The sequence below is a fragment of the Metopolophium dirhodum genome, chromosome 8 (assembly GCF_019925205.1).
Source record: "Metopolophium dirhodum isolate CAU chromosome 8, ASM1992520v1, whole genome shotgun sequence".
NCBI classification, from domain to species: domain Eukaryota; kingdom Metazoa; phylum Arthropoda; class Insecta; order Hemiptera; family Aphididae; genus Metopolophium; species Metopolophium dirhodum.
In genome coordinates, this window is record NC_083567.1 from 3,816,279 (window position 1) to 3,830,872 (window position 14,594).

Genomic DNA, 14,594 nt, shown 5'->3' on the forward strand with positions numbered 1-14,594 from the left:
TACAGCGATAAGACGTTATTAATAATATTATTGTCGTCTTAGAGTCGGAACAATATAATGCGATTTTAATTGGCTGATCGCCAATAACAAAGTACCTCAAATTTCTTATATTATGTTTTCCCAAATTCACGATTTTTAACCTTTTTCAATTCATCACCACGAGTCGTATAATTCGTATGAGTTGATGACATGCACCTATACATATATATGTTTGTGGGAGGTACCTACTATTAGGCATTAGCGTTGATTAAACGACATCTGCAGGCCGAATTTAATCGTGGTAAATTTATTGTTGCACACCCATCAGTTCGGAAATTCAGACCGCCGTCAGCAAGACTTGGCGCGAGTTTACTTGCGGAACGCTCAATTACCGATTTCTGAACGACACGGGAGATCCATTGATCTGCGATGGATTTCAGTACGGCATAATCAGTCACACGTATCGGACTTCGGAGCTGGCCGCCGAAGCCGGAAGTGTCGATCAAGTGCGTTTCGTGGTAGTCGACCACCACAGAGGATGGATTGACCACGTGATCATGGCCGATAATCAACTAGGCTCCGGCGACGGTCGCCGAAACGCATCGCCCGGACTCGTGATCATCCTGATTGTTATGACTGTCGTGTTCCAATTATTGTCCCAGTTTAGGTAGTGTATAACTTATTATATCGCCTCTTATTTGACTTCAGCAGGCAACATAGCTTAGTTCTAAAGGTTGGTTTCGTCAGCGTCTTCTCGTCCCAACGCCATTAGTTTTTTTCATCACATTAGTGATAAAGTTGCCGATGATGTTCTAGTTACTTTTGATGTCAGCATCGGCATCACTCACTATATTATGTTATCTGGTTCTAAACTGGTCTCGAGTTGCATTTTTTCATCTATTCTTTGGTGTATCCTTCAAAAATTCTGTGATACGCGTCACTCATCAGGTGGATGCCGCAGAACTAGCACGCCAGTGACTCGAGATCTCCAACCTGTGAAGGTACGCTGGAAAACAGTCGCATCCAGATATAATGCTTGGGTATGGTCTACTCTCCCCTAATCAGTTGACGAGTCCACCTTTCTTTTGTGCTATAATGTACCATATTACTTTCCACGATCTTAGCGTCGATATAATAAAACCTTCTTAGGTATAATATGTCAATGGTAGCGATGCGCTGTTATATGAGGTAAAAGAGTTCCTATTAAGAATAAGTTATAAAAAGGGTTATGGCTTATGGTTGTAACATCAGCGCCAATATAATCTTATACCTTATGTATGACAAGTAGCACCAAAGATATTCAAAAGAAATATTTTTGCACCGATATTAATATTTTATAAATTTCAAAGCATTCAAAATAGTAAAAAAATAGGTAAATAAGGTTAAATAGGTATCAAATTCATAAAAGGCTTTTATTCGTATAATAAATTGTTTTATAAATTCAATTTCACTATGGTAGTATGATTACTCGAATGCCTACCACGTAAGTAGGTACTTTAAATATGGGTAATGTTATAGCACAAAAACTCAACGTTCTACAAAGTTAAGACAAGCGTTTTTGAACAGTAAGATTTATTATTTTCTTATCTCATTTTCGCGCTTGTGTCTTCTACCGATTAAAAGCATACCTATTCTTCTATGGCACGTTTGAGTGTACATAAGATTTCAATATTTCGTGTTTCTTAGAGTATACAATAAACTATACTAAAATATATATTATTGAAAAAAAAATGAAAAATTGAAACTATTTACTAATGAATAAAGTATAATAAGTAATAATAAGAATAAAACATATGCATATAATACCAATAGGTATATATTATAAAACCGATTTATAGAGAAAATAGATATTCGTAATCATATGGCAATAAATATTGTGAGAACGAATGATGGGGAGATCCGACAGTTGTTTGATGGTTTCTATTTCATATTATAATCATTTAGAATAGAACACGCCTGATAAATCGGTACCTACTTGACTGATGGATAATATTATAAAATATTTTACAAGATAAATTGGTCGTAATATTATATTATGAAGTTTTAACGAAACAAATTAAACAAAATGTACGTTTGGTTATGAATTTATTAATGGTTGTATTGTCTGATTTGTCGTCGATCTCGGAAATATCGGATCGAACATACTCATAAAACTATTGTTTACCTTGACTATAACAACTTCCAGTGCCATTATGGCTACGCATGTTATACCTATACTAGCTGGCATGCATTTTTTTATTGTAAATACATTACAATATCTTAAGAATATAAAACAGTTGACATTTTTTATTTTAAAATTGTTATAGGCCTTATGTTTACTATTTTCTATCATAATATTATAGTAATGACGCGACTGAATCTCAAAAAACAAAACACGTTGCCCATCTCAGAAAGTGACGAATAGTGACAACACTGCAAAAATGTCGGAAAAGAATTGTTTCGGATGTGATGGTACGTTGTGCAAAACAAAACGTGGAAGTCTTACCGTTTAAAAAGTTTTAATTTGTAATTTTTTTAATTGGTTTTTTTTTTAAATTTTAATGCCCATCGTTTAGAATATTGGACAAGTAAATCGTCCAACTATAATATTGTCGTTATTAAGGTTGAAACGTTTCGACATGAACTGTAAAAATATGTACTTATTATGTTCGACCCAACGTTATAAAACGATTCTTTGACTATTTTTATTTTTTTAATAAACCGAAGAATGTATAGTTTTACCGAAATCGGACAAAAAAATAAAATAAAATATATTTATAATAATATAAATTTAACATAAATTGTTAGTATAATATTTTAAAAATTATGATTGGAGAAAAAAAAATCCTAATAATAATAGCAAATAATTTGTAATTATTATTACTTATATTACTTAGTCGTTTCGCGTACAAGGGTCGGTGATAATAATTTTCGTGTCTGATGTGGTGCGATTAAAACACGTGTAACACATAACATAATATATCACAGGTGGCCAATCCACTGCTCAGCAGCCGAATGCGGTCTCGCGTCTAATCACAATACCCAAAACATTATTGTTACTAATATAATGATAGGCATATTATTATTTTTTTTTTTTAGTTATAAATCCGTCGATTTGTTTGTCACAGCTCTATCACAACACAATTCTTTTTATTCTTTGTACTTTTATTTATTCGTATCTTTCAGTATTTGTGTCATGTATTTTGCCCTTGGTCTTCCTCTTCCGACGCGTCCTTCACACCAGACCCTTCAATTATTTTTTCTAGTAGGCTTTCATGTCTCAATAATATGTGTCTTATCTCTGCTGGATTGAATATTTTTCCATAAATGCCGTTTTATCCAGTATACGATTATTCCTCATTCGTCACCTTCTCGGTCGTATCATATACGAAAACAAACTCATAATCCTACCAAAAATTTAATCCCACATTTTTTTACGTTATCATATTATAATATCGTTTCACATCCTACACATTGTATCACACATATTTTGATATCTCATTTTATTTACGATGATATATCGAAAACCTTTTCTTTCCTGCTCTTGCGGCGATTCTAACATGCTTTTCAGTATATCTATATATTATACTCTACGGCAGACTATCTTGTCGCCGGTTACTTAAAATCGTTAGTTTTTGGCGGCGGACGGATCTGCAATGAAAAACATTGTACCGCCTATATATAGCTGACTCGACCGCGAGTTCCTATATGCTATATGAAACCACATAGACGTTCTATGACGAAGCGCATGTAGATTGATAATAATAATTATTACTAAAATGTATTATTATTATTATTATTATTATTATTATTATATGCAATCGGTCCCGGGCGATTTGTCACGCACCGCCCGCAGATAAGCGAGCGACCGTTCGCCCGCCCCCGACGACAAATCATCGTAATTTCATGGTACATCGTGTGTGCCAGTTTTACCGGACATTCACGAAATCGGTCCGATAACGATCGACTCGCCTGACGGTTTTTGGCGCACATGTAATATTTTAACGTATATTTATGCGCCTAAAATCTAAATAATGTGTACAATAGTTACTATTATATTATATCGATGTGCGTTTCGATAGATTTTCAAAGCGTAGGTAATATGTAATATGATATCATTATAATATAATATATTATATATAAGCCACATGGTACCTATATTATATTATTGGGAAGTTTGATAATGAGTGTCATATTTTACGAAAATATTCACAGAGTCCAAGGATTATACAGAGTGATTCACCAAGCATGCTCATTGCCCATACCGGTTTTTCTTCGATAGTGCAGCTATATATTCGTAATATGATTTTCGCAATTTTCAAATATACTTTGAGATCATATTGTTAATTTTAAATTCTTGATATTGTTTTTTTACTCCTTAGAGGAGTGTCCGGCGGAGGTACAGACTTTTGTTGTACAAATGTTAAACCCCTCTTTCATGCAGAAAGTCGTCTAGCTGCAGGTAATTCGTTTTTCTCAACGTTTTGACGCGTCAAAATCAAAATTTGAACGAGTAAAGTTTTGAGTTTTTTTTTTAAACTTTGTGTTCTAAAATTAATAAGTCCACGATAGTGAGTTTGGAAGATATGCGGGGACTAAAGTGATTCGAACATTTTAGTAATTAATATTAATCCATCGGTAGATTAAAAAAAAAAAGGATTTTTAAGGATTACTTTACCCTTAGTGTAAACGTTTTAATAACTGAGAATCTGTTCATATAACGAATAACTATTATATTATTTGAGACAGGTCACAATACCTAATAGTATGCTATTAAAGTTTATGAATCAAACCTTTCGGGCGGATTACACATAATTCATATCGAGACTCGACACAAATAGGAAACGAAAAATTCGCGTTTTAAAAGGTCCAAAAAAACATATTTCAATATTTTTTTTCTTCGAAATCATCCCCGTCCCAAAGGTACACATATTATTATTATTAAATTCTTCCTTTATATATTTCGGAACCTGCACCTGCGAGTGGCCATCGCTGGGTACATATATAGCAAATACTAAGGGCCCAAAAAATAATATATAGGTCGACGAAATGGGTTTCTATCCTGTTATTGTTTTTTCACCTGACGTTGCTTTCCAAAACGACCATGTGCGATTCGAACATGTACCTATAATACGTGTACGTATAAGGACGAAATTTGTATTGTGTTGCCTTATTTTGGCTTTCTACAATACAACCTTTGCACATGTTAAATATTTATGCGATTTTCTTCTTTACCGTGACTAACCGTGGCTTACCGCGTAGAGGTCGACGCACACCTTTTTTTAAAAAAAGTTCCTTTGAAAAATAAATTTTTTCATCTTTTTTCATTTATTACACTTGGAACTGGGACTAGTTCATTTTCCATTGTTCCGTCTAAACTCTAAAAGAACAAATTTGTTCGCCATAATGAAATATATATTCTATTATTAAAAAAAAAATGTAATGTGTTTTTTTCAATGGTTTTGTCGCAAACAACGAAAATATAACGAGACTAATGTAAAATTACTATGAGATCAAAATATCAACGTTTACAAATAGGATCCAATGGGCAATGAGTACTACATCGAATGGTCATATTATCAAAATATGTGTATAAATTAAATATTATATTATTCGTAAATTAGAAATGAAAATAATTTCTCTTATTGTGTCTCTGAGGGGTCTTATTTTCATTGAGGAGAGTTTATCTACATCAATAAAAATAAGAAGGCGGAAAAAAGATAAATTAAAAAAGCTTTTGTGTCGACCATAACAGTTTTCTTTTTTGTAAACGCGTTTCACTGGAATATATTATAGTGACCTGCCCAAAAATTGGGATCCACAATTATAGTAAGTTCAATAAAGTATTTATGCTCTCAGGAAAACAGGAAACTATAAGGTTAGTTCAGCCTGTGGCCCGCTCAGCAGTATACAGTAAAAAATATTATGTATTATATACTATATAATAGCCGTTTACTCGTGTAGGTTACAAATTGTAGATTTAGGCCAATCCTTAAACGTGCATTGCTTTTATATAAATACAGTGAAACTCCCACACAATGAATTTCAATTTCACAACTTTTTCCGTTTAACGAAATATTTTTGAGGACCAAACCAAATAGTTAGAACCAATTTGATTGAATTGTGTTCAACGAGATTCTCTATATATAATACGAGTTTTTTTTACGAGATTTCGTAGTAAGAGTGGCACTGTATATTATATTTCTTTTTGCATAATATGTCACAGATGTTTCAACGTATTGTCCACGCTGCGTAGCCTACGTCAGATTTCGATCGCCGGGTGTACCCAACTTACCTAGCCCCAGTTATATTATGGTTATAGCCATGGGCACTTCTTGACCTTCGGAGGTGGATACAGTTTTTTAGGATAGATCATTTCTGGAATCCATATTCCACGAGAGTTATTAAACATTTCGCATGTCGCAAATATTTACGGGGAAGCAGCCCCCCCCCCGCTACTCCCGTAGAACTCCTATATGATTATAGTTGGTACTTTAGTTTTAATTTTTAGACATATACGCTCGTACAATAATGGCTATTATAATACATATCTTATTATAATATATGTATGTGTTTGAGAAATAGCTGTGTATTGTTGTACCGATGCGATGGTAATAATATTGTCTTGTCGACGACAATTATACGTCGTTACAGCAGCTGCCAAAGGACTACGAACACACATAGGTATAGTGACTATAAGGCAGCTGCAGTCTGCAGATAACTTATTTGTTATGTGTCTCGGAGGATTTCGGTTTTTTTTTTCATCTATTCTACATACCGTGTTATACCCGGACAGGCACTAGACTTAAGTTTCCATATACGATGCACAGTTTATTCATTAAAACGCAGTCTAAATGCCTTGCAAAACATAGACACAACGTGACGTGCGCTTTGAATCGGCCGCGGCGTGGTGTAAGTCAAACAAAACTTTTACACGCGAAACCGCGTTCCAAAAACAACTTCTAAGAAGCGCAATTACACAGCACATCGTGTACCTACTCGAAACAGTGAAAATATAATAGGTATGTGTGTAACATATCACATAATATAAATATAATATTTTAATAATGTTATATGACGTACATTGTACACAAACTTTTTCGATGTAATTATAAACTTCTTTTTAGATCGAGAGACGTCTGAGCCGTATAATATATTACGCACATTGACGGGACGACGACCGCCGATGTGGTCCACATCCACTAGCTTAACGCAAAATTAATCCAAACGAGTGTGTGTGTGTGTGTGTGTGTGTGTGTGTGTGTGTGTGTGTGTAGCATACACTGCACGGGAATAATAATTACTAGCATGTATAAAGGGCTTGGGGATACGTTTGTATTATTACGACCGACGAAAATTATATTATTTTCAAATGAATTAATATTATAATATACAATATGAACTGTTAGGCACACGCTTTTCGTTTTGGTCTATAAAATAAACGTATGTATACCTATAGGTATCTACCTAAAGAATAAGGCGTAGACCACCGGGGTGGTGCATAGATGACGCATTAGTAAAGACAAACAATCGCGTACTCATATCTAAATACTGTTATCATTTTGTACGCTCGGTGTGCGTGCACGCCGCACACAATAACTACAATGTAAACGGGCAATATATTATATGTCTTATACAATAATATAATAATAATTATTGACGATTGATATATTGTAGTATTGTACCCAAATTACAATAATAATAATAATAATAATAATATGATATGTTCGAATATCGCGATAAAAGTCTATATTACCGCCGAAACGACCAACTTTGACGTCGGACTTTTCGAATGCCACTGTGACTGTGACGATTTCGAAGAAAAAGTCGAGTATTAGGTTGATTATAAATACTATATAATATCAATATGGTATTATAATCGATGACTCTGCGCGAGAGATTACGACGCATATGGTTTTCTATTTTATTTTTTTATTTTTTAATGGCATTTCAATACAATACGTAGGTATACTGTATCTCGACTATTATAATAGTGACAAAAAAGGAAAGAAAAAGAGTAAAGCTCATAAAGGCGCTATTCAATTTTTAGGTCTGTCTGAAGTGTTAAGTCTGACGCGTATTAGTAATACATTATAACAATACGCAAGAGACTTGAATTCGGATGTATATAGTATATAATATTATTATAATGAAAGTATATTGTGACACAAATCTACGTGGGCGGTTTACAGTCGAGACGAATTAGTATATATTAAGTGGATGTGAATTACCTATTATGCGATAATATTGCTTTATTTAGGTATGTTATCAATATGTCTCTATGGTATACGATATAGGGTTCATTACGATAAACAATTCGTAATCATAATATATATTTAAAAGAACTTGTCCTGACTGACTCAGTCGTCATCACCTAGCTGGAACAGCTGAATCTGTGAGTATGAAATATGTATAAGACATGGTCAGTAGTTTTGTTTTATGATGTAGAGACCCACTATATGGAAGGATATTCCAAAATTCCCATTTTAAAGAGGTCTTCAAATAAATATTTTGAGATTCTCAGTGGCAATTGAAATTGTATATTTGTTGCCATTGGATGCAGATTATAATGATAAAAGTATAGATATTTGTAAATAAATGGTTAACTAGGACAGATGAGGTAAAATCCTACGTCGCAAGTTTTTAGAAGAATACCCAGAAACAACTATTTTTAATAAATCAATGTGATGCAATCAAATTGTGATCCATTAAATGATAATAATTATAATATATTAATATTAATAATGGTAATGATCTAATATAATAGCAATAATCTCTACATGTAACATAAAAACTGATGTAAAAAACAAATTATCAATTTAAAAAACTGCACACCAGCAAAGCTGAGTTCAGCTAGGCAGTACCTATGTGATATAGTATGGTATACAGATAAAAAAAAATTGAGTTTTCCAATAAAAACCCGACAGAAAATTGAAAATAATAATAATATGATTTACGTGGCGGTACAATAATGCGGTGATTATTTTCAATAATTACTATTGTACCTATATATTATTACGATAATGTATTCGATTATTACAATGAGTCTTAGCTAGTGCTTAAGCGCCTTAAGCGACCAACTTTGACGTCGGACTTTTGCAAGGCGTCAATCTCGAAGAACAGGAGAAATTACATAGTCGACGACACTGCTGTAGAGATGACGTGTGCAATAGGCATAGCTGTTATAATATTATATAGCATAACAATACTCAGGAGACTTTAATTCGGCCGTATAGTACCTATAAAATAATGAAAGTATGACGCGACACGAATCCTCGTGGGTGGTTTATATACTACTATTGACGAACGATTCGTCCATAATATAACAGGTTGGTGCGAATCACCTAAGTATAGTATGCGAGAATATCACTTTATTTAGCGGCTATCAGTATGTCTCTATAACATAACGAAACGGTTCGCTACGGTAAACATAATATGTTATGGACTATAATATAGTATATAATATGTTTAGGTTGTATACACTAAAATAAATTGAGTTTTCCGACAAAACGTGACGGCAAAATTCACCATATATAATGGTTGTAAAAATTATTAATAACCATGGTCCAAACTTTGTCGTCTATTCGCGTTTTCTTCGACTTATCAGAATATTATCATCCCTATTTGCTATTATTTATTTATTTTGTTAGTTTAACGCGTGAAAAAATTACTTTTTTTATCTACGAATAAAATGTCAAATGTGTTCTTATACGTGTAGGATTTCTAAATTTTACGAAATATTTTTAGCGCATATCAATTGATGTAGTTAAAAACATTGACTCCCTATTTTAATTTTTAATCTCGGAGTGGTGTCACGAAATCGTTACCAACCATGCATGTGTCCCATATCTAAAAGTGCGTTTACATAAGGTATGTTTTGAAGATATTACGTAGGTATCTACTATAAGTCAATATATTATTAGATATTATTTTAGATGTAAAGAATGATATAGAAAACTATATTGATATTTTCTAAAATTTTAAAATATTATACCGAAGCTTAGTGCCGAAGCCTATGCTCGTTGTATTTAAACACCGACGGTAAAAAAGCAAATACCGTTTACTTTTTTTTAAATTCAAAACCGTTTTTAGTACATTAATTGTAGAGCATAAAGTGGTAATTCTAGTAATAGCACCTATATTGATTGGTCGGTACTCTATGCGATACTGCACATATATCATGCATTATACATATTATATTGGTACGTTTTAATGCTTAATGTTATATTATTATACCCATAACGTACCTATGTATTGTAGTAGGTATAATACGTCGTGTGCACATATTATATCCTTCGCCGCGGCGACCACGACTACGGCAAATTCCGTTATTGGATGAATAATAATAATAAAGCAATACGTACAACAACGCGCGCGCCAACGGACCTTGAATGGGTTTTATTTTATAATTTTTATTTTATTATTATTATTTTAAATCACCCGCATTCGCCTTCGCCGTGCCCCGGGCGCGTATTCATTCATGTGGCCTGCGCGCGCCTCATCACGACGAGTTCAAAACTTCGCCCACGTACGTCCGTATATTATTATTATATTTTTTTTTTCCAGAGAGAGAGAGAGAGACGCAAAGAATATTACAATATATACATACAAACGCATGCACATTCAATACACACACGTACATGCACCACCATTATAAACTCGGGCGTGAGTGAGTGTGTGCGCGAGCATATACATCCGATCGTTTTGTAGTCATGTGGGTCTGCCAGAATCGTATTTTATTGTCCTTATAACACACACGCGTGCTCGCACACACACACACGCTGGGCCACAGTACACGAAGAGAAAAAAAAAACGCAGACGTTAGATTTGTCGTGGCTCGGAACGAAATAAAAAAAAAAATTAATAAAAAAAAAAAAATAGGTGCGCCCTTTAGACAGAATAGTGTCCTCTGGCTGGGTGCGTTACTGCAGCGGCACCAGACCGCGGGGAACGAGTCGCGCGAGCGTTATAATATACACCTTAATAAACGCCAAGCCCGCAACAGGTTGTATATAGGTATATATTGTTAGGTTCTGTATATTTTTCCACATATTTAATTTATTATTTATTACGTATTATTATTATCATTGCTTCGGTTGATTAGACCGCCGCTAATATATTGTTTGTGTACCTTACCCGCTGCAGTCCTTGACTGTCCATTATAGCTTATAATATAATATACGTATACCTATACAAGTAGCCACGTGGAACCTACAGTGTTGTTGTAATACGTTTCGTGCACCAAAAAAAATATACACACAATATAGGTGGTATATACGTAGGCTGTAGAAACGTAAGGTAGATCAGACCGAGACTTTGATTATATTTTATACTGTGCCAGTGTGGTATTAAAACCTTAAATAATTATATCATGTTCATATTATATGATAATACCGACATGGTATAATATCACAAGGAGGTATTTTCATTTTCGATCGAGGCGACGAAACAGTGGCTAAAAGCTGATATAGCTCAGACTGCATAATAAAAAAATATTATCGTTACCATCATAACACACCACGACCGATGTACAATTAAAACGTATAATATAAATAGGAAATATAAAATATATCGATGTAATGTCGACTTGGAACATTATAATGATTTTAGTATACAATAAAATAGAAAAAATATTTGTACCGATTACCATTGGACTTACTGTGTGAATATTGTTATCGGGTGCTGCAAATAATGAATTAACAACACGATATACACTGCAAGCAAGATGCTGCATTTCATTCAACGTTTGCGTTCCCAGTCATATAACATAAATAATGCTTAATATTATTGTACATACTATTATGCGCACTCGTCGCGTCTTTGTTCGGATCTCTATCAGTTTATCGGGCCCGGAAAAACGTAATATTATTCAATTGTGATAAATATACGGCATGCATGCATGCGTACAGATGCACACCGGTGCAACGCCGAGTGCATTCGCTACCTGCAGTATAGGCTGCACTCGGTATACTGCTGCAGCGCACTGCAATTCCTGCGGCGAGGTAACCTTATCCGGCGCCTAAAGCGCATAATATGATAATAATAATATGTATGTGTACCCGGCGTCGTGACTCTCAGATCGGCAGATCCGATTGACCTGCAGCAGCTCTTCGACGTAATAATAATAGTTTGTTATTACATTGGACGTACCTATACATAACCTATCTCCGAGTATACCTACACATATAGGTATACCTACCTACACATCAACCGTGTAACGCGTACCATAACAACATCATTATGATATACAGTGTGATTCGCCATGCATGCTCACCCCAATTTTATCCCCCCGGACAATGAATTTATTCAAATTCTGATTTTTTGAATTTTCTTACATCGTGTTTATTCAAAGACCATTTTTTCCAATTTTGGAATTTTTTTCGTACTACTTTTAAGGAGACGTGTCCTGTGGTGATACGATCTTCTGTTTTTCAAATGCGAACTCTCCTTCTTTACTGTAAATATTATGTGATGGACATTTTTTTTGAAAATGCAGGTTGATGCAGGTAGACACTTATAATTAAAAATTCAAACTAGTTTGTATTTCTGCAGGACACTCGCCTATTAAGTAGTTTGAAAAAACTCAATAATTTTATAATAAGTCTTTAAGTGTATTTAAAAATACCAACCATCAAATTTTTAATGACTACATTAATGGAGAAACGAAGGGGTTGCGCATGCTTGGTTTTACGCGGAATGTAAAAAAATTTACTCCTATAAGCTATATAATTTTTTTATAATATAATATTATATTATAATAAAACGACGATTGTAAAATAATATAATGATCACGTTACTTTAGAAGTCATCATAAAACATCATAATGTTATATCGATACCAGCAGCTATTACCGCCTATATAACTTTTGATAATATGCTAAGTGGGTTTTGTTTGGAAAAGTATAATAATAATATTATATTTACACACTGTGGCACTGCGCTTCGGCGGCGGTCGTTTTGTTCGAAAAGTAATAAAACTAAAAAAAAAAAAAAGTTGGTTATATATGTTATGATCTCTCGAATACGCTGAGATTTATACAAGCCGTAAACGGTGCATACGTAAATGATAAAAAAAAAAATTCACAATTTCTCGCACAGGAAACGACGTTCCGGCAATAACACGTTTTGAATTATTGTTTCTTAATATTATGTGATTCAATCGCCGATAAAATATAATATGCGGAGGTACAATGTACAAACAACAAACGCAATTGTTATAATATTGGGTAAGACGAATGGTAATTTATAGGTATCATTATTTAAGGTGCGTATATTATTATAGTATCATGTACGATGTACCCATATATGTTCATATTATTATGTTATTGCTATGGGGCATTAAAATTGCATTGTGATATTTCAAACTGGATTTATTTTGTTGCAAAGTCCTATATCGGCCGTCGTAAAAATACAAAATTATAAATGGTAAAATAACATAACACAGACAATTGTTGCAAAAATTGTTTACTACATTTTAATATTGCGAAATAAAATATAAGATTCGCATTAGACAAACCATAGGTTTCCTTTCTAGTCCATCTATTTACGGGGGTGCCTATATAGACCTATAAAATAATATCACTATATTAAAACAGGTACGTTTCAAAAAAAAAATGTTTCCGGTGCTTGTTTTTAAAATCTCGTCTATTATAATTGTCTATTCGATTACATCAGTATTTTATATTTGCTTATTAGTTTTAATTAACCGGTTAATAAGGCGACAGGAATAGGAATTTATTTCTTCCCTATTTTAAAAGGGATAAAGCCCCTTGGGACCTTCTAAACTCAGCTAGACCATTTATGTAAACGGCGCTCCAAAAGAACAAAAAAAAAAAAAATCAAAAATGTTAATTATTTGTACTTAAAGTGCGGCTGAAAACTGTTGCTGGCCATTTCCAAACATATTTTACTTGTTTTTGAATTTTGTGGTGGAAGAACTTCCGAGTGAATTTCACAATTAGCTATAAAGTTCACGACACTGTTAAGCTACATTTTTGACAAAAAAAAAATATCAAAAATGTTAGTTACCTATAAGTTATAACTATAAGAAAATTGTGGAAAATCGTTTTTTAAATACCAATGACCTGGATTTTAAAGGAGAATAAGTGTCTCGTGATATTCCTCCAATCTGGCCTGACCATTCGTGTAAATGGTGATTTTGCTATCGACGAAATTAAACATTTTGAAAATTTGAATTTTTTTTCTTGATTAAGTTCTGGAGAGACCTGTTGCTGGTCATTTTCGTGCATATTTTACTTGTTCTTGAATTTTGCGGGGGAAGGATTTCCGAGCTAGTTTCACAATTAAACTATAAGCTTTACGACATCATTAAGCTACATTGTTAGTTTTTTGGATTGGCGATTAACCTGTTAAGAAGTGGGTGGAAAACCGTTTTGTAAACGCCAATTGTATGACCTGGATTTAAAGCAGAAGGAGCGCTTTGTGTTCTTCCAAACTGTGCTTGACGATTCAAGTAAATGGTGATTTAGCTATCAACAAAATAAAACATTTTGAAAATGTCAATTCTTTCCTATATTTAAGTGTTGGAGAGACCTGTTGCCATATCAATTAATATTTTTTCTTGTTTTTGAAGTTTTCGGTAGAAATATTTCCAAGCGAATTTCATAACTAAGCTAG